This window comes from Chroicocephalus ridibundus, chromosome 1 (genome assembly GCF_963924245.1).
Source record: "Chroicocephalus ridibundus chromosome 1, bChrRid1.1, whole genome shotgun sequence".
Classification (NCBI taxonomy): domain Eukaryota; kingdom Metazoa; phylum Chordata; class Aves; order Charadriiformes; family Laridae; genus Chroicocephalus; species Chroicocephalus ridibundus.
In genome coordinates, this window is record NC_086284.1 from 118,245,192 (window position 1) to 118,265,463 (window position 20,272).

At 44.0% G+C, this 20,272-nt stretch overlaps 1 protein-coding gene across 1 annotated transcript in view; it reads right to left on the reverse strand.

The window, feature by feature from the left end:
• GPA33 (glycoprotein A33) overlaps positions 1–20,272 on the reverse strand; it is a 54,850-nt gene that overhangs the window by 33,698 nt on the left and 880 nt on the right. The window lies entirely within an intron of this gene.

Consider the following 20,272-nt stretch of genomic DNA (forward strand, 5'->3'; position numbering starts at 1 on the left):
CATGTGATTAATATAGTCGAGGGCTTGGAAACAGACACCGCATGCTCCTGTACTCCAGCAAAATCTCTTTGAAAGCTACCTGCCTATTCTATGGCATTTCACTTGTCACTTAGAAAAATGAAAGTGGGTTAAGTCTCTGGCTGTTCTAATTGTGAAGAAAACTTCCAAAATTGGAACTATGTGTTACAAACAAACAGTTCTCTAGAGACATGGGACAATAGCTCTAAATGGTAGGTGAATTGCCCCAGTCATCTCAGCAAGGCGCTAATTGATTTGCCCAGGAGTAATAATTTAAATGCCAATAAGATTTTTTACATTATTCTTCTTCATGTAAAAAATGGAGAGAGGTTCAAAGTACATGTATTTAGGTTGTATACTGTCAATACTAGCTTAATCTACTTAAATTAACACCCTGTCATTTTGGCTACCCCTAGGAACAGAAATTTTTTGGACATGGAAGAATCCTATCTTTTTTTTTTTCCTTCCTAGCCTGCCTTTTGTTCTTTGGTACATTTCAACGTATTCAGGAGCTGACTGGATGTTGCTTCCATCTGTCACCTCGTTACAACCATACAGTAGCTTCTGAGTGTGGTGTTTTCCTGTGACTGCTCTTGCCTTCCACAGGGTGCACACACATAAGCACACACACACATACAGGGAAAACATTACTTGTGACTTATAAAAGTAGGAAACGATATGAATTCAGGTCTTCCCAGGACCAACAGGTTAAAGTAAATGTTGGGACGTCTATGCCAAGCTACCCAGGTGCGGCGATGCGAAAACAGTCTTACAGAGCAGGAGAAGGTACATCCTGCCTGTGCTTTGAACCTTCCCCTCTGAACTGCATTTCAAAGATTTTTATTTGCATGTATCTTTAAAATAGACAAATTTAATCCTTACACGAGAGTGTAACTGCTTCCACATATGATTCATACTTGCAGGCAATTTGGATTAGTTTTAGTTAAGATATGTATGCCCTGGAAGACACAAGCAGGTACATGCATATAAACTAGCTTCATTGTTAACTATGGAGAGAACAATGTCTCTACATAATCAATCAATCAATCAATCAATCAATCAATCATTTTTTTTCTAGTGCACCCTTCATGCCAACATGCCTGAATGCTTTATGGTCATTAAATTAAATCAAAGAACACACCACAGAATGAACAAGGCCAGATCAATAAATCTTAAAACCTGATTCAAGCTTACCAAGGACTCTGCACAAGTAACCATGAAAGGAAGGATGGCTCCAGTCAGAAGGGCATGTGTGCGGGCATAAAACTGAACCAAGACGTAGGTGATACTAGATAGAAGACAGAAACGTTTAAAGGAACTGATCATTTTTATAGCATCACCCAGCTACCAACAGCATCTACCTGGAGCTCAACGCCTTAAGAGTCTTTGGACTTCTGAGTGATACTAGAAAATAACCATGGTGGCAAGAACTGTTTACAGCTGGCCAGACAGCTATATGTGACCTATCAGGTCACATCCTGCCAGGAACATGCCTCATTTTAGAGATTTGTCTATTTGTGATATCTCCATTTGATTATTGCGTGGCACCATATCAAAGAAAGATGCAGGACACACCAGCTGGTATCAAACATGGCATGACTGGTCCGTCTTCATGGACCATCCCGGCAATTTGATCTTTGCAATGACTCCGTACTGAACTCAGATTCAGTCAAAAGCCCTCCGTTAGTTTGGCAGAACTCTCCCTCCTTGCTTGAGAGGAGAACTTTATGAAACCACAGTAGCCTTTATGAAACTACCAATTAATGGGGAGCTTTGTACATTTTGCTCATAGTGATTTCCTGGTAGCTGTCACAACCCATGAAGGTTCATTCCCAGAGCAGATGAAAGGACCACAGGCCTAACTACATTAAAAACTAAATGCAAACGCCAGTTCTTCAACTTAAACTTCCCTCCCTCAATAATTTTGCAAGGCATGTGCTCCTTAGTCTGTGAACTGGATCAAAAGTATTGCCTAGAGGCAAAGGGTCAGAGGAGATTCCACATATGAAAAGCAGGAGGCCCTCAAAAGGGTGCAACCTCAGTTGCTGAACAGACACCACAAATAGGATGGATAAAAGCCCACATGAGACTCTGGCATGTGAGCAAGCAGAAGCTGACAGTTGCCCCTCAGGAATACAGTATAAAGCTTTCAGTTCTGCAGGAGACGTGATCTGAAAGTCTGCTTCCTGGGAGCAATCACACCTGAACTGTTGCATGGTGCTGCAGCTGCATAATTTAATGGTTGTCATGTTTCATCCCAAGGTGAGTGTTCTTGGTGGTAGTGTACATATAAAATTTGTAAGTCATTAGGGATAAAAGGGTCTATGCAAGAAAAGGTCAGACATTATCCTCATGACTGGCAGAAGGGGTCCATATTAAAACAAAGAAGGTATTTGATTTTCTTTTGAACATGGGCAGATGATTCAGACCCACCTGCCCTTCGTATGCTCTGTCTCTCCCCTTCCCATCTCCTCTCTTTTGAAACAGATTTAAGTCCATCTACTTTTATATTTTCAAACAGAACCCATAAAAGGGCCATAAATATCATGACTCGCTAAAATGAAAGCTGTTTTCTTCTCCTCCCAGGAGACTCCTGCCTGAGCGAGAGACAGAAAGAGTTCACCTCTTTGAAAATTTCCTCCTCTGTTGAAGTAAAGCTGGTATCTAAGAGCAGTCTTCAAGGCTTTGTTCTTATCATCTTGACCTGGCTTTGTACTGGCTTCTCTCTTGTGTTGCTTGTGGAAGTGTGAAGGACAGGGTTAGGGGAAGGAGTTTTGGCTATCACTGGCAGAGCAAGGGTCATACTTGGAAAGGGATTTCATTGTGGTTTCAGAAACTGTTATAAACGCAGTGCACTGGCAAAAAGAATGAAGAAACTCATTCCCCTCCTGGATCAGACCAGCGATCCACCCCTTCTGTCTCTGATGTTGGCCAGAACCAGATGCATCTCAGAAGGTATAAAGAAAGTTTAAGTGGGTAATTACGGAATAACCTGCCCCGAGTAAAATTTTCTCCCCGCCTGGCCCAAAGCCCTCCTTCATCTCTCTTCCTTGGGTAGAGTTCAAGTCTATGCCCTGAAGCATGACGGCGTCTCTCCCTTCCAAACCGCTTTTCATCCTGGCCTGTCTAATGCAGCTGCCTATGACAGTGTTGTGATGGGATGTATAGGTCTTGTCCATTGAGAGTCTGTGACAGATCATAGCCTTATTGGAAAGAGAGGCAGAGAGGTGAAGAGAAGGCGAGGGAGGAGAGCATAAACTCAGATGAAATATCCATCAGGAAGATGGAAAGAGTAGTGAGTGGCTGAGAAACTAATTGCTGCCTGCTGACCTGGGCTGTGGAGATAGCTTGCAAGTGAGCATTTTTGCTTTTCAGAGATTTCAGCCTGGAGCACACTATGAAAGTCAGCTCTTGGTTGAAACTAGTGTTCATCAATACTTCCCCTTATATATATATTTATTTTTTTTTAAAGCTGTATAAGTATGAGAGTAGTCCTGAGAAAACTGTTCTATTCTGTTCTATTCTGAGGGAGCTTTTTCTTCCACTGAAGTTCACTACTGATTTCTGAAAAGGTATTGGAGTAATCTGGAGCTACTAGACATTGAACGCTGGTGAAAATCAGGCTATTTTTCTCCTATCTGAAAGGGATTTAGGAACCCAACATCAGATATTCCTGCCTAGGTCCTTGTCCCTATCTTATAAACAGAGGTGGCTACTCATACTCCCAACTAGAGCAAAGGGCACATCTGAAAGTGTTGCAGAGGTTACCAGCTTCTGTGGGTTTGTTTGATCGTTACATAGTGCATCGACATTTATGTGACAGAATGCCAGATGCCCCAATGCAAGAGTTAGAACTGTCCGACACATGTAGGCTCTTGACTTTTTAGATGTTGCTGACCTTATCTCTGGTGATGGCCCTTTACCATAGAGAGTATTAACAAAGTTCCAGGGAATGCTTAGTGTACTTTCTAGATGGATACCTTCCACAATATGCATGTTGAATGACAGCTTTCACTTATTTGTCCAGGAGTTCAGCAGTTCCTAGGGAGAGGGAAAGAAGACCTAGGTCTTGGATCATATACAAGCCTCAGTAATGATTAATTTCACTCCCACGGTAGCCACAGTTTCCCATATTCCTTTCCTTCAAAAGGGCTGCAAAGTGACCCAGTCTTTTCCGAGTGATGGGCGTTGAAATCTCACCCGATCTCCTGGATGCCACACTGAGGTGTTCAAAGCATCCTGCTGCTGTTGGTTCAGCGCAGGGCATTGCTCATTAAGAAAACTGACTATATGGTTTATACTGGGTACAGCTGCAGTGAGCTGTTCAGTGGCAGTGTTCAAGGCTCTGTAATCTACTGTTAGTCGCCACTTGCCATTAGGTTTCTTTACTGGCCCTAAAGGAGAATTGTAGGGGAAATGAGACGTGACGATGATTCCCTGTTCGTCTAGCTCCTTTATCAATTCCATAACAGGACGAATAGCAGCAGAACATAATTTGTATCGCGGAATATTAACTAGCTTGCTATGGGGTAAAGGGACAGCTGTTTGCAACACATTAACAGTCAAGGGTGTATTTGTGGGAGGTGACCTGTGGGGCAAAGGGGGTGGTGTCCCTATTTCCCATTTTCCCCACGAGTCCACCCATGACTGACTCTTCAATACATCCATACCCAATACATTACGGGAACCTAAAAGTAAGGTCAGGCAGATTGTCTGTCCATTAGACAGAATTAGTTTAGCCCTGACCAGTGGGTGGTTAGTGATTTTCCCATTAACGCCTACAATAGAAACTAACTGCTTGCTAAGCAGAGGCTGTCCTTTGTAACTGTCCTTACCTACCAGCGATATCCAGGCCCCTGTGTCAATGAGGAAAGTTGTAACGTAGGGACCATTAGCAGCGACCATCGTCTCAGGACTGGGGTCCTCAGCAGTGGGAGTAGCGGCAGCCAGTACTGCCACTAAACCAAGCCCCCACCCTCGTTTCCCACTTATTCACGCCCTAGGTTAGTGCTGATAGATTTGGGTATATCCTCGAGCTCACACCCCTTGCATTCTTTGGCTCCTCTGTCGTTATCCTTTTAAACCGTACGGTGTCACCCCCATCTCCTGACATAGGTCCCCGAGGGCCATCATGAAAAGTGGATGAGGGAAACCCAGCCAGTTGCCACAGAAAGGGAGTTGGTAGCCCATTGAACTAACTCAGAGAGAGCCCCTTCTCAAAACACATTTTCCATCATCTCTTATTTCTAATTGAGGGTGTTTCCCAATTTCCCCTTTTTGCTTTTGTTTTTTTTTTTTTGCACGGAGACAGGCTGGCTCTTTTCTGTTACATTTACTTTAGCTGAGGCTCTCCCCTGTTTTTTATCCCTTGGCGCTTGTAGTGGTAAATCTGCTAGCTAGAGGTCCTCTGTTGAAGGACCTCTTGGAAAGTAATACTGTTTAAGCCTGTCTTAATGGCTAAAGCTAAAATTTCAACACCCCCTCAGCTTTCTTATTGCAGGTCAGAAGCGTACAGGCTCACAAATCACCTCCCAGGGATGTGTCTCTGTGGGAGGAGGTTGTCTGGCACCCAAGGCAACGGGTGCTGGTCCTTCTAATTCAGCTAAAATCACAGTTTTCAGCAGGGTGGTTTGCAGGCTGGCTACCGAGGCCCAGGGCCACACACTTTTCCCCCCGTGGTCAGTGGGATGCATCTTGCCTCCCCAGTGCAAAGCGCAAATCTATAAGGGACTGGTAATGTTTGGCCCCACAGTATCCAACAATAATCCCAGAGCTAATGCTGACGCTGGAGCTTTAGCTGGGACAAGGTGGAGCTCTGGCTGTCCAGATCCGTGCTGGTCAGTCCCCAGGTGTGTCCCTTGGGGGAACTCGGTATCTCTCCCCCAGACCTCTTACTCTACGGCAGTAAACCCTCGAGGAGTAGTTGTGGAGGGAGGTGGGGTTTGTGCCCCGGTAGGTATGCTCTGTTGTTCAGTCTTGATTACCGGTGTCAAGAGGGCAGCAGGCAGGGAATCATCCTCACTACAGCCTGGCCCTGAGGGGAAGGTTCGCAGGTCTGCTTCTTTCCAGAGAGCCCCGTCCTAATCAGCATCATACATAGCACAATAGACTTTAACCAGGTCTACTACAGTAGCTTCCAACAACTTTCTCCTGTGCTCTTCAGCTTGTGCAGTGATCTTCCCAAGTATTCTTTCCATTTTTCTCTTCCTCATTTTCCTTTTTCAACTGCACATTCCCCCCTTTCAACTCATTGATCATATCTGTTGCTGCCCTACAACAACTGCCTAGTAGCCAGCACACAGCATCTTTCCCCTTTCCCTTCTTTAACTTACAAGAATCCCTCCATCTGGCAAACTCCTGCCAGATACAATCAGCACTTGTGCAGTAGCTCTCGACCCAAGACAAATCCCACTTGGGATTTCACCATCCCTTTTTCTCAAATTTTTCTCCCAGCCGTTGCCACTCAGTGACTAGTTTTTCAGCGCACAGACAAACACAGGCACACAGACACAGTATCTTTACACTCACGTCAAACCAATTGCCTCAACAGGCATGGCAAAGAAGCTTGTGCTTGCCAACAGTGCATATCCAAGAGAGATCCCACTTCTGACACCAATAAAATGTCTGTTTGGATCTCTTAAATTTAAATTTAGAGGAAACCCCCAGACAAAAGATGCTGTCTGCAGGAGACCGCAATTTGGAGGTGAACATGGCTGCATGATGGCCCTTTAGCTCTTTCTGGCCACTTGTCCTGCCTTCCTCGTGCTCCGGCTTTGACCTAATGGTGCTGCTCCTAGCATGCATCAGGCCTTAGCATGAGCTGGGTTAGCCAAAATCTGAGCAGGAGTTGAGTGAACAGTCACAGAAAGGCCAAGGTCTCAAACAAAAAAAAAAAACCCAAACAAGAAAACAAACAAACAAACAAAAAAAGCAAGGGGTTATTAATAAGACAATGTAAACCAATATGTAATTCCTCATTTAAGCTCATTTCTCCTTCACAGCAAAAAGGAATCACAATTGTGAGATAGTATCATAGTGTAAAGAATGGAAAACATGGCTGTCTCTTTGAAAGCGTCTCCTTTGCTAACTCCCGTGGATCAGCTTAGGAAGCCATCCTTTTGGTCTGTGTGCATCCTTCTTAACACTGGGGAGCAATACTGGTTTTCCCATAGGCTCACTGGGGAGGCAGCTGGGACATTGCTTTCCAGCAGCAGATCTCTGGCAGAAGTTTGCATCTTCTGCTTTCTCAGGTGACCGATGCCCAGCCCTTCTCCGTGCTGGCTAGCAGATATTGTCCCCACTGGCTACAAGAGATGCTAGAAAGCCAGGGGTTTAGTGCTGCCTAATTTTTATGCCAGATTTTCTCTGGTGAGCAGGTAACTTGGGTGAGACTTTTGCTCCAACAATCTAACAGGTGATCTGTAACGCGGCAGAGCTGCCAGTACAAGTTCAAACAACTAAGTGTTTTCTTCAAACAACTAAGTGTTTTCTTCTAATCCCGTAACATAGTGCCACTGCCTGGTATGGATGGGCTGATAAGAATATTTCACTGAACTGTTCTCATATGCGTGTCCACTGCTTGGTCTGATGACAGTCACGCACTGTGAAATAATCCCTCACTTCATCGTCAAATCTCTCTTCTGTCCACAATTAAATCCCCTTTTAATTCCATTTTTTGCTATGTCGACAACAGTATAGCTATTGCAGGTGTATAGAAATTGTAAATAACTTCCCTGCTATTTTTCGTAGTCATTTTTCTTCTTGTCTCTCCTTCAGTTATGAATGCCTTGGAGAAGAGATCATCCTTGCTTAGTGCCTGGAAATTCCTTAGCTCTTAGGGGGAGCTACAGTAAATAAAAAAATGATGCTAGATTCTATTTTCACTTAAAAAAAAAAAAAGTGCCATGTTATAACCTGATTTGGTGTGATTATACTGTAAATAGGCCATAAACAGTCAAAGGGAAAATAACCCACAGTATTCACACCATTGAGAGACTGTGTAGTGGTAATCACTGTTCTTCCCTGCTGTTCAAAATATTTTCCAAGTGTCCCCGGAACTGCATTGGCAGCAGAATGTGGCCCAATTGGCTTTAATGCTACCACTAAGTAGAAATTACTTTTCTCCTAGAAATTTTCAGTGAAATAGTCTCTCTTTTGCAAAAAAATAAATCATAGCTATTCACTGCAGAAGCACTAGAAAAAGGCAGACACCATCAAAAATATTTCTGACAGGTCAGTCCCGTGTTTTAAAAAATTTAGCCCAATTAAGGAAAAAGTACAAATGTTGGATTTCAAAAATAGGCGTTTTCTATATGAAGATGCCAAAGAATTTTTTCAGTGTTGGTTGCCAAAGTTAATAGGGAATATAACCTCCACTTTATTCACAGGGAAACAGGAACAGAAATTTGTTTGCCTTCAGCTCATTTTTCCCTTTTTCCCCAAGAATTGTTACATTTTCTTTGCCACATAGAGAACCGGCATTTTAAACTGGTGTTTTAGTTTACCTTTAAGACCACAAATCTTTTTCACAGAGAACATGGCCACCTCTGCCTACCGTAATGCTACAAAAGAGCTCTGCCTGAGATCCGTTTCTGACCTTGATGCAGGGAGACGCTGTGCTTTTCCTGCCCTTCGTGCAAAGGGTCTTTTTCATATGATATCCACGCTCAACACTTCCAAATATTTCCCCTCTATGACCTTTTATTTCTCCGCATCCTTTTGGGCTTAGTAATAGCTAAGGATGTAGTTATTTACTGTTACTCCATTAGTATCCAGAGCTCTTAACTAGCACCACGACCCCATTGCAGTATGTATTGCACGCAGCACAATTCAAGATGTTCTCACCCTAAAACACTTACAAATTAAATGAACGAAACAGACCCAGGCTGGGAGAAGGAGATTGCATCTGTCAGTGTATTTGAGACCCAGAAACTGAGCCCAGCGTTGTACACGAATGCTGCAGCAGTCTGCAGAAAATTTCAGAAGATTCATCTCAGTAACAAAGTCATTCTCCCTGAGCGATCACTCCGCTCTATCTGGCACAATTAAATACTCACTGGCCTCCAGAGAGCACGAGCACGACTCTCTAAACTGGTGATTAAGGTGTTCGCCTGAGAGGGGCTGACATATGTTTCAGACCTTTTTCCAGAGAATATGCAATGTGAAAGAGTTAAGCGTTCATCAGTGCAGGTTTTTCCCCTCCCAAGTCACTGTTCCTGACTGGTAATCTACGAAGTTGTGCTTCATCTTTCTGGTCCAAAGAATAATTAAATAACCGATTCAAAGGATGCGGGACTCTCTCACTCCAGAAAAACCGACAACACAGGGAAAGAGCCTGCCGCTTCCTCAGACACAGATTCAGGTTCTTGCGGTGAGTTAAAGCGCTATTTCCCGTCTCCTAAGATGGCCTGGACACTGAGCTACTGCATTGAAAAAGGCTGCTCTCTGCTTTTTGTCACCTGTTGCTTATGGGCTACGTTTTGTCTGTGTGTATAAGGGTTGGTGTAATAACCGAAGGTAAAGTTTCGCCCAGGCTAGAAAGAAGTGCTTCGTTGTCACTTCATGTTTATGGCTAATCCAGCGTAATTGCAGACTGCTGCCAGAAGTGGTGGTCCCATCTCCCTCACCTTGCCTTCCCCAGCCTCCAGGCAGCACACTGACATCACATTGCTTATGTCAGATTGAGCAATGACCTGAGTATAGGGCTTGTCAGATCAGCCTGTTGATTTGACAGAAAATTAATCCTTTTTTAGAGGTGGGGGCATGGTGTTAGTGACTACCCTGTAGCCACAGTGTACCCTGTGGCCACTCAGACTGCTATCTCCAAGATAAAAAAGCCAGCAGGACTCTACCTCAGTGGGAATCCTCAAATATAGCAGGGTAGAAATTCCACCTTAAGACTGGAGCAGACCTGATCCTTGTGTTTTTTTATTTATTTTTTGAAGAGATTCCCCATCCATTGTGGTGGTGTCAGGGCAGTTACATAAGGAAGCCAGGTACCTAACGGAGAACTGCAGGATGGGTAGGAAGGCAAGTCCCTAAATAAAAGCTAGATATGCTGCGCTGAATTTTACAGAGCCTAGATCATCTTTTGGATCTGGGTCACACTGCGATGGTGCAGGTGGTTTCAAATATAAATGCAGGCCATCACATGGACGGGGCTTACATTCCTGGCAAAACTGGCAGCTTTACCTATGTTCTTCTGTTTGAGAAATGATTCATAAACAATCAGATTGGTTCCGGCTCCATGTGGCAGACTGCACTTGAGCATGCAGCAGCCTTCTAGCCGAAAGCTAGGCTGTATCACCTACTGAAAGTACAAGCCGCCTTTAGCATTTAACACTTCCTTAGCATTTAACAGTGAAACTCAGCAAAGTGCCAGCTTTTACTTTTGCTTTGTCCTACTCACTCTCCCAAGGCTCAAAAGATTGCAAATGCCTCTGGAGCATCAAAGCTTCAAACCCCACGTAGACTGGCTATTATTCCCTTACCATGAGCATGGCAGTCACAGAGATGGGATGAGTGCTACCCATCTGGATAATTTAAAACCCGTGTTTAGTATTAATTCTGTTACTTTTTAACCTGACTTTTAGTTTGGAAAGTAGTCGGCTGACAACACAGGGCAACGCAATGCCATGTGCCTCTGTCAGACTTGCATGTGATAAGAGATCATAGAATCATAGGGTTGGAAGGGACCTCTGGAGATCATCTAGTTCAACCCCCCTGCCAGAGCAGGGTCACCTACAGCAGGTTGCACAGGAACGCGTCCAGGCGGGTTTTGAATGTCTCCAGAGTTGGAGACTCCACCACCTCTCTGGGCAGCCTGTGCCAGTGCTCTGCCACCCTCAAAGTAAAGAAGTTCCTCCTCATGTTTAGGTGGAACTTCCTATGCTCAAGTTTGTGCCCATTACCTCTTGTCCTGTCCCCGGACACCACTGAGAAGATCCTGTCCCCATCCTCCTGACACCCACCCTTTAAGTATTTATAAGTGTTGATAAGATCCCCCCTCAGCCTTCTTTCTTCCAGACTGAAGAGACCCAAATCCCTCAGCCTTTCTTCATAAGAGAGGTGTTCCAGTCCCCTAATCATCTTGGTAGCCATCTGCTGCACCCTCTCCAGCAGTTCCCTGTCCCTCTTGAACCGGGGAGCCCAGAACTGGACACAGTACTCCAGGTGCGGCCTCACCAGGGCAGAGTAGAGGGGGAGGATGACCTCCCTCGACCTGCTTGTAAGATCAAGGTGCTTGCTGGAATGGGAGGACCATCATGATTTTAGGTGAGGTTAGACAACTGGCAGAAGAATCTGCTCTGAGGGAAATGTCTTACTGAGTTTTATGCAGACAGTGACAGGATTAGATGGATACTGGATATGGAACATAACAGTGGACACACAAAGAGTCTTCCTAGTCCCTTATTCCACCACACGGACCAAGTTACACACTCTAAAAACCATGGTCTGTGCATGAAGGAGCAGAATAAAATAGTTTGGCTTAAATCTATTCCTGCTTGTGAATGGAAATTAAATCTGTTTTCTTTCATATTTCTTCTGTTCTGCTGTTTTTATCTCTGTGGAAATTTTCCTTGGTGACTCCTCTGTCATCAGTCTGGCCCTGACAGGTGAAAATCATAAACTGTTCTAATGTCCCAAGCTCTAGGAACATGTCCTTGGGCTTTTCCTATCTTGGCTGGGGGCAACGTGGAGTTACAGAACCCCAACCAGAGTGCACTGGTACATTAGCTTTTCCTGCCCTCTTCTGCGCAATTATTTTGGGGAAAGCTACGAATCTAGGCCAGAGAAACTAGATTCATAACGTCCACTGTTTAAGCCTCTCACTCAGGTTCTTTCCCTGCAGCGGGAACTGACATACTGTCAAAGGTGACAGCACTATGCCAGTTCATTTCACCAGAAGACCTGGCCTTTTCTTTACTCCCATCTCCTGAGCTCGGCTGCTCCCATTATATGAATGCTGGCTCGCTCCTGTCCTTAATAAAATCTCCATGCTCCATATGCTCCCTCAGCCTCACTTTGATTAGCGCTCCCAGAGTCTTCCTCACTGCTGACGTCGGGTGCATGCACAGCTCTGTAATTTCCCAACAGCCTTTTTCAAACACTGGCTTTTAATCAGGCGCTGTTTTACCAGCGCTTCCTTCTCTCGCAGAGTGCCTTTGAAGCGAGGCCGCCGATAGTGGTGGGGTTCCTTCTCTGCTGCCCTTTTTTGTTGTTTCCATACAGGATTCTAGGACAGAATTTCGTAGTTTTTTGGATGGCTTTGATTTATTATTTTTTTTTGGCTGTGTCGTGATCCTAATTTCCTTCAGGATTTCTTCTTCCTCTCCTGGGAAATTTGTCTCTATTTCTGGCATCTGTCCTTCCTAACCCTTCCCACTTTTTTTTTTTTCCCTTCCAAAGACAGGGGAAAAGAATCCATTTAATATTTTTCTGTAGTAACGTCTATCTCATCTGTCAATAAATTACCCTTTGCCATCTCTGGGAGACCCCTTTGTCTCCCTTCACTGACCTTATTCTGTACCTTGCCTATTTTTTTTTAAGGGAGGATGCAATATCCCTGGGCTGTCATTCCATGAAGAACAGCTGTCATTCCTCCCATAGTGTATGCGTACGTGTTTGAGGAGGGAGGGGAAAGGGAGGGGGGAATTAGGGGAAGACGGGGAGCTGCTATTGGGAAATATGATGGTCCAATTCACAGTGGTGAATGTTTTTTTCATTCATGACATTCAGCTGCAATGCTGTCTCTTCCAGTGGTTTTAGACATTCATGTCCTGATTAACAGAAATCTAACACTCACATATTTGAAATACAACTACAAGAATATTTATTAAACACGTTTTTAAAGTAATTATATATGCATTTTATAAATTTCGTATTTCTTCACGGTCTGCAACTGTGAATGCTATCTCACTGTGAGAGCTGCAGCCTGATACTACAGAGTAGCATTCAGGAAGCATATCTGTGGCTAAAAAAATATATGACTTTTCCATATATTTTCAGTGTTACAAACTGAAATGCTCACTGAGAGGGTTAAAACGCATGCTATAGTCCTGCATGCAACTAGCTAGCTGTGCAGACCTGCATGAGGAAGAGACAGACCCGTGAATCTACCAATTCTTGCCCTGTCCTTACTCCTCCTTGTGCTGTTTGAAGCACTCAGACCCTCAGGGGAGTCATCATGGAGCATTCCCTTTGTAACTCGTGGTCCAAAGGCTGCTTTGTGCTGGTCACACGTAGCTCAGGTACAAGTTCCCTTCTTCCTGCCCCTGCTACCCCCCACAATCCAACCATAAATTAGTACCATTTGGAAAAGCAAATTCTGGCTTTGATCAAATTTTACCAGTATCTTTAAAGAAGTAACAGAACTGAAAGAGATCAACTAAAGATGCCCTCACCTCTATAGCGTCTGGTAATTACACTTTTTAATGCATTTATTCTCACAATACGGAGGTGAAATAAGGAAATGCAGTTATTATCTACGAAGCAGGCATGCGTTAGAGACACACCAAAAAGTGACCTGAAGGTACAAGACACGGCACATACTGGGGCCCTCATTCTCCAAGTACCCGAGTCAAAAACCTGGTGGAACACACCATGACTCTTGTCTGATCCACTCTTGGGGTTTCCTTTGTTTGGAAACCAGTGATAGGCACCATGTGTGTGTCACACGCCAAATCCAGGCAGGGAAAAACCCAGGGCACCCCTCTGGAGCTATGAGCTCGGAGGTTTTCCAAGGCCCCAGATTAGCCAACACTAGAGAGAGACTTGAAGAGCTCATGCCAAATCAAAAAGGATGTCTAGGTGTGACGTACGTATCAAACTTGTCATTTCCTTGTCCTGCTGATGTCCTGCTAGTAGGACATCAGCAGAATATCTTTTCTCTTAAAAGCACTATACTAGTTATTTTACAACTGCTTTCTGACTGATGTGTGCTCTGGCCCTTTCTCTCTCATCTGACAGCTCTGACTCACAGTCTCTGTTGGATCTAGCTGCCCTAACTGAAAAGGTAACCCATCTCTACAGGCAGAGGTAATAAATTCTTTAGCCACCACAGCAAAATACATTGATATGATCCTGACTTTAATCACTCATTTCTGCAGTCCTCAGTCCAGGATATCAGAGTAAACAGGTATCAGTTAAATTCAGATTTACATTAGTGCATCAGGCTACGAGCTCAAACAGTTACCAGTGGACACACCATTCATTCAGCCACCTCTTCTTTGGGTCAACCACCGCCAGCACCTTAGTAATGCAGGCAGCTGAAGACAGTAATATCTCAAACTTCTCCAGGGTGAATCACTAGGGGTTGGGAACCAGAGCCCTTACTTCCCTGGGATGTGAGATCACGGTGCTGGAAACAGACTCGTGCCTTCAGGGACTAAGACTCAGTCTGCACATGGAAATAAGGTTTTCAAATGTGTCCTCCTACTGGTAACCCCAGCCCTGCTCCAGTGCCAGGAACAGCGCTGGGAGGAGTCTAGTGAAGAATGGCTCCTGGCTACCACCATCTTCAGGACTATCCCATGTAATTATTCAGGTCTTTTGTAAAAAGACACCTGTGGCAACTGGCAGAGTACCTGCACAGACATTACCAGCCTTGAGGCTGAGAAACTGTTAAATAGCCTCAGCAACAGAATATTAAAACCTTGATGATGAGTGAGCGTGGGTGGAATAATTGTCTGCTCAGAAAGAGGCGCCTTTTTCTGATTCTATTCCTGTAGTTGAATCCTTATCTCCTGGATAAATAAAAACAAACCTCCCCAGTTATTATTGTTCTTGTTCACCTTTTGACTCTTGATTAGATTTACCGCAGATACATCCCTTTGGCAATGAAAGTGGAATCAACACATTTCTGATGCACTCCAGTGGAATTCTCACCCCTGCTCCACCTCAGACTGTCAAGCTCCTGTTTTCTGAATGGCTGTTAATTACTCGTCCTTCTAGCTCATGTTTGAGATACACCTTTCCAAGTGATCACTCACTCTCATCAACAGACTGTTCTGTATCGCTTTGAATCTTTATCTTATTTTTAATCCTCAGCACTTGGAGCCAAACCTGATGCCTTTCTGAAGAGAGAAACTCATGGTGATAGCTGCCTCACTAGGGCTGTTTCTGCTTCCTATATTTTTCAGTGTTTTCCCAGATGAGGCCCCAGGATTATTGCAAACCAGTCCCAGGAAGAAATGCTGCTCAATTAGGCGAAAAGAAACTCGAAGGAAAAAAGGAGTAGAGCCAGCAAATTGCTTGAGATAACAATCTCCCCCCACCCGAGTGTCTCTGTAACTAAGAGGATTAGCTGAACTTTCTGTGTCACACCAAAACTGACAATAAGCAACAGTGACTTCCCCCCGCTGGCACTTGTACCTTCACATGTTTCATTTTCTTGCCCATACTACTGCCTTGCCCCTTGCTGATTGTATGACAAACTTGGGGATGAACATGATGGCTCTTTCCTTTCCTTTAAGATTTATGACTCAAAGCCAAACAAAACCCAACTCTAGTTATTACATGCTCTGTTTCCTCCTAACAACAACTCACTTTTAACAGTATGAGCTAACCAAGGAAACATGGAAATATGGTCTACTTGATCTCACCTGATCTATCTGCTGTTTGCCAGAGACGCAAGCAGCAGCCTCAGGTCTGCTACCACAGGAGCAGTCATAAAGATGTCCCTTGGGAGACGGACCAAATCTGCAGAATATATAAAGCAGAAGCCCCATCAAAATTCAAAGTGACTGAGGCTCCATGTAGATACAGCACTGCCAGCAAGGAGCTGGATGTTTATTTCAGGTAAAGATTTATCATTGTGTGGTAGGAGGACTACCCGCGGTATTTTTGCAGTGAAGGGAAATGAACTTTGGTAAAGGACTCTGTTGCTAATTATAGTATCAGCCCACTGTTCCTCTGAAAATGGTGTAACATGGTGTAAAGAATATGTCTTGTGGTTGAAGATGCGCAAACATCAAATAATTTCAGTTTCTGTAATAAACCAATTCCCTTTTGCTGAGCTGTGTAGAACATCGCTTTAAACCAGGTGAACAACTCCTTTCCATGAGCCTGCCACAGAACTTGTACAAAGAGAGGAAGTTTTGTTTTAAAAGACAAGACAAAGTGATGACAAAAGGAGCATTCTCCCATCAACACTTGCTCCCTCCCGTTCTCCGCCCTGAGTTTCCACAGAAGACCACAGCAGAAGGTGATGGAAATGTGAAAGGCGACTGTCTCCAATACCTGAAGGGCCGCACACAGGGACACTGACCAAGTAAGCAGCTGTGCCACAGTAAGGAAGGAAATGGGAAGCAAGAGGAGGCAGGAGAAGCAGAAATATTCTCACATCGATGTAAAGTAGATACCAACACTTAAAAAAGGAATGTTGGGATACAACAAACTGGGAGGTGGGACCCGAGTGATTGCCACCGGGGTAGGGATTGAGGGAAAATGCTGGCATGGCAAATTCTGCAAGAAGTATTGGGGTTGGGTCACGAAAAGCATGGGACTTGCCAGTTTTTGTAAGGTGTTTTACTGAACTAGGCATCTGTGCTGCGTACCCTCCCATTGCTATACAACTCCCTGAGCCTAAATTAAATCACTATGGCATTTCTGCCATGTTAAACGGTGCAAGCAGGTACTCTCAGGCCACATAAATTCAGCAAAGTAGTGGTTTGGGGGTCCCTGTACAGCTTTATTTGAGATCAAAGGGTATGGTGTTGTGGGGGAGAAATACCTCCAGACAGATTTAGACTTTTACTCCAAAAATCTGTTCAGACTGAGGCATTGTAAAAAGTGCCCAGTGTATTGCCATGGGGTAAGACTGCCTTGTCACTCTATAGCAACCCCTGTCTCGCCTATATGGAGCAGCAGTTTTAGTTCAAAGGGATCTAGGACCATTCTCTTTCCCCATTTACATGAAATGGGACTAGAGTGGAGCGTGGCAGCCTTTTAACAGTGCCCCACAGCACTGCAAGAGTTCAGCCTAGAGAGTGAAGGACACCGTGTCCAATTGAAATTACAGAGGAATTTGGAGTAGGCAGAACGTAATTACACAATTGGAATTTAAACTGTGAAATTAAAAGGAAATATTCAAGGATGAAGGGGCAGAGAGAATCCCTAATCTCCAACCAGGCTAGGCTGTGTGCCAGAAAAGTCCCTTTCTGAAGAGGGAATAAGCAAAAAGCCTGTCCTCGAAGAAAGGGAGGTAAAGAATAAAGACAATGTTTTCAAAAGCACCCTAACTCCAGCTGTGTGTTTGTTTCACAGGCCATGTCTATTCTACAGAAAACCTTGCGGTTGCTAAAAGGTGTCAGATGTGTCCCTCTTGGCCCCCTCTTCACTGAGGTCAAAAACAATTTGGTTCTTCATGTAAGCAGCACCAATGCATTCCCAAGGTCTACAGCAGAAAGCATGCTGTACATCTGGTTGAAAAAAGGAGTTCAGCCCTCTTTTTCATATAGGTGCAAAACTGAATTTGTCCTTCTATATGGGGTCTGCCAGACTGCAGCCACTCTTGCTGTAATATCTGAGCATTTCCCAAGTCTTAGTTAATAATCCTCAGAAGAAAAAATATTATGCATTTTTAAGGGTTCCCTGGTAGCAAGGGGAGGCAGAGAAAACCACTGAAAGCAGATCTGTGGCAGTTTTGAGTGGCAACTTGAATCAGGCTATTGCAAATCCCACTCCCCAAGAGATATGAATCAAGTTGTAGGACCTCGTTGTTGTCCCTCTTGGAATAGAGAGACAGGTAAAGACACAGCCAGCCTTGTGGATCTCCGTGAGGGGAACGACAACAAGTTGAACAGGGTCTTTCAATCAAGGCACAATGGAGAGAATCAGGGGCTGCTCTTCTTGGGCTGCCCAGACACACATGCAACTGAAGACAAGTTACTTAATTTCTCTGCCTTAGTTTACTATTGCTAAAAAACCACAGTGATAATTTCCTGACTCTTCTAAGCTGGTGATTTGTAAGGCGTAATTGATTAAAATTGGAAGGCTCTCAGATGCTGTATTGATGACAACCATTGAAATGCATAGAAAAAATTGAGCTAGAAAAAGTAAGTGCACCCAAAGCAGCAGAGTGAGAAATAGATTGAAAAACCCACCTGAAAAGATAAGTGTCCTCTTAATGATTACCTCTCCCTTTCCTGAGGATGTGTGAAGGTTCTGAATTACAGGGTTTTTTTAAAATATGAAAATGAAAACCATGTTTCTTTTTGTCTGTGCTCCATTTCTTATCGGCGACAACTCTCAGAAATAAGATTTGGGGTCATCCTTTCTCCAATCCAGAGACAACAAAAGGACAGAAACAGAGCTAGAAAGCAATCTGGTCAAAGCAGCCAGGGGAGTGTGCAGGGGAAAATAAAAGCCTATACATGCAATGGGCAGTCTCCATTCCTCGTCTGCTGTTCGTGCTCAGCACTCACAAGGTGCATAGGAAGGAGCTCTGCAGGGGGGGCAGAGCATAATACTGGAAAGAGAAGTTACTGGTGGGTCCCAAGCCTCAGTGGCAAGGGTGGTCTGTCTCCTCCATGCTTGAGAACAGAAGGAGGGTGGGGAGCAACCCAGGAGAGAAAGGAAAAACAGCTTTGTGGTTAAAGTACTGAACCGTACAGCTTCAGAGCACCTAGGCCCAGGTCCGAGTATCACTAATATCTCTGCTGTGAAACTGGAGGAGCTATGCATGGTCTTTATATTGCTTTTCTTCACTTTTCCTCCTCGATGAAGGAGGTACTAATCCTATTTTTCCCTCGTTCTTTGCCTGCCATCTCTCTAAGTTGGAAGCTTCAAGACATGGACTGTCTTTTGCTGTTCATATCTGGAGCATGTTAAAAAAATAAGACTGTAACCTCTGTAACTATTACAGAGACTGTAACAGAGAAACTGACGCTCTCTCTGTAAGGGCGTGTATTACACATGAAAAATGGTAGAGAGAGACATAAAGGTTAAGTTTAATTAAAGGTGAGACAATCTGAGCAGTTTGAAGTGAAAGGAATAGAGAGGTTTTGGGGATCTGTGCATGAAAGTGTTAAGGGGCAAAGAATGACTGTTTTGAGGCAGAAGCCTCTGTTGCAGTACCTGGAGAACAAAAGGGAAAGCTGAAGCAAACATAACTCTAGAAACAGGGCCTCCTTGAGGAGAGAAATCTGATGGGAAGAAAACATGATAGAGGGAAGGGACATTGTGTGAGAAAAGCAGCATCTGGGATTCACATCTGAGTGGCACAGTGGAATTGGAGCAGAGCAGATAAGTTTGCTCTTAATTTCTCTATACACCAGAGCTGCATGGGGAAAAGGAGAATTTCCTTCCCAATGTGTTTTTTGCTTAAATACTGCAATTTGTGTTTCTTTTGCCCCCTGCCTCCCCACCTTAAAAGAAAATAAATTAGTCTCGGAAACACTACTGAATTAATTCTAGCAGGAGACAGAAAATTCAGAAGGTAATATAGCCATCATAGGAAATTTGGGCTTACAGGCACAAGTAGAGCAGGCCAAGGAGGTCTAGGAATTGGGAGGTATCTGTATCAAAATCAAAACAACAGACATACAGGACTCTGCAGATATACTGCAGAGCTTTAAAAGATCCTGAAATACTATTTCTTCCCTTTACAGGTGTGTTGATTTTGAACCCTGAATTTTTTTTTTTCACTGACAGAAAACATTTTTAAAGCAAAACCCCTGTGAGAGGTGATTCTATGAGGCTGACAAGTCCAGTCAGAAATGAGAAACACGGAGTCCTGCAAGGCGCTCGCTGCTCTGGGCTCTGTTTCAGCAGAGGATGTAAGCGTGTTCTTCACCACCAGCGTGAGCCCAGCCTTGCTGACTGCAGCCAAACAACTCAGTTTCCCACTTAAGCCTTTTTTGTGAAATGAATCTTCAGCTTCTTGTAGGACTAAGTTTCATATCATCTTTGTGTCCAATTATCTCAAATTTCAAGTATTTCCAGCAAGTTGCTCACGAGTAAGACACCAGTCAGGCACTATGTAGCAAGTAACATCAAATAATAAGTTTGCAGAAATCACAAGCTGTTTGCGGACTACTCACAACTGAAATAGAGGTAAAATTTATCTAATAAATTATTCATCACTAATGATTTGGCCAGCTTTCCTGGATATATAGCCACAGGGATGTATGACACTTTGGGGAAGGCACTAGATAGAGATGAATTCAAAGTAAACTAGAGAAGAGGATGCAGACATAGGTCCAGAGCAATCTTTAAGGAGAGAGGGAGAGCAGCAATGTGGCCAAACAGAATT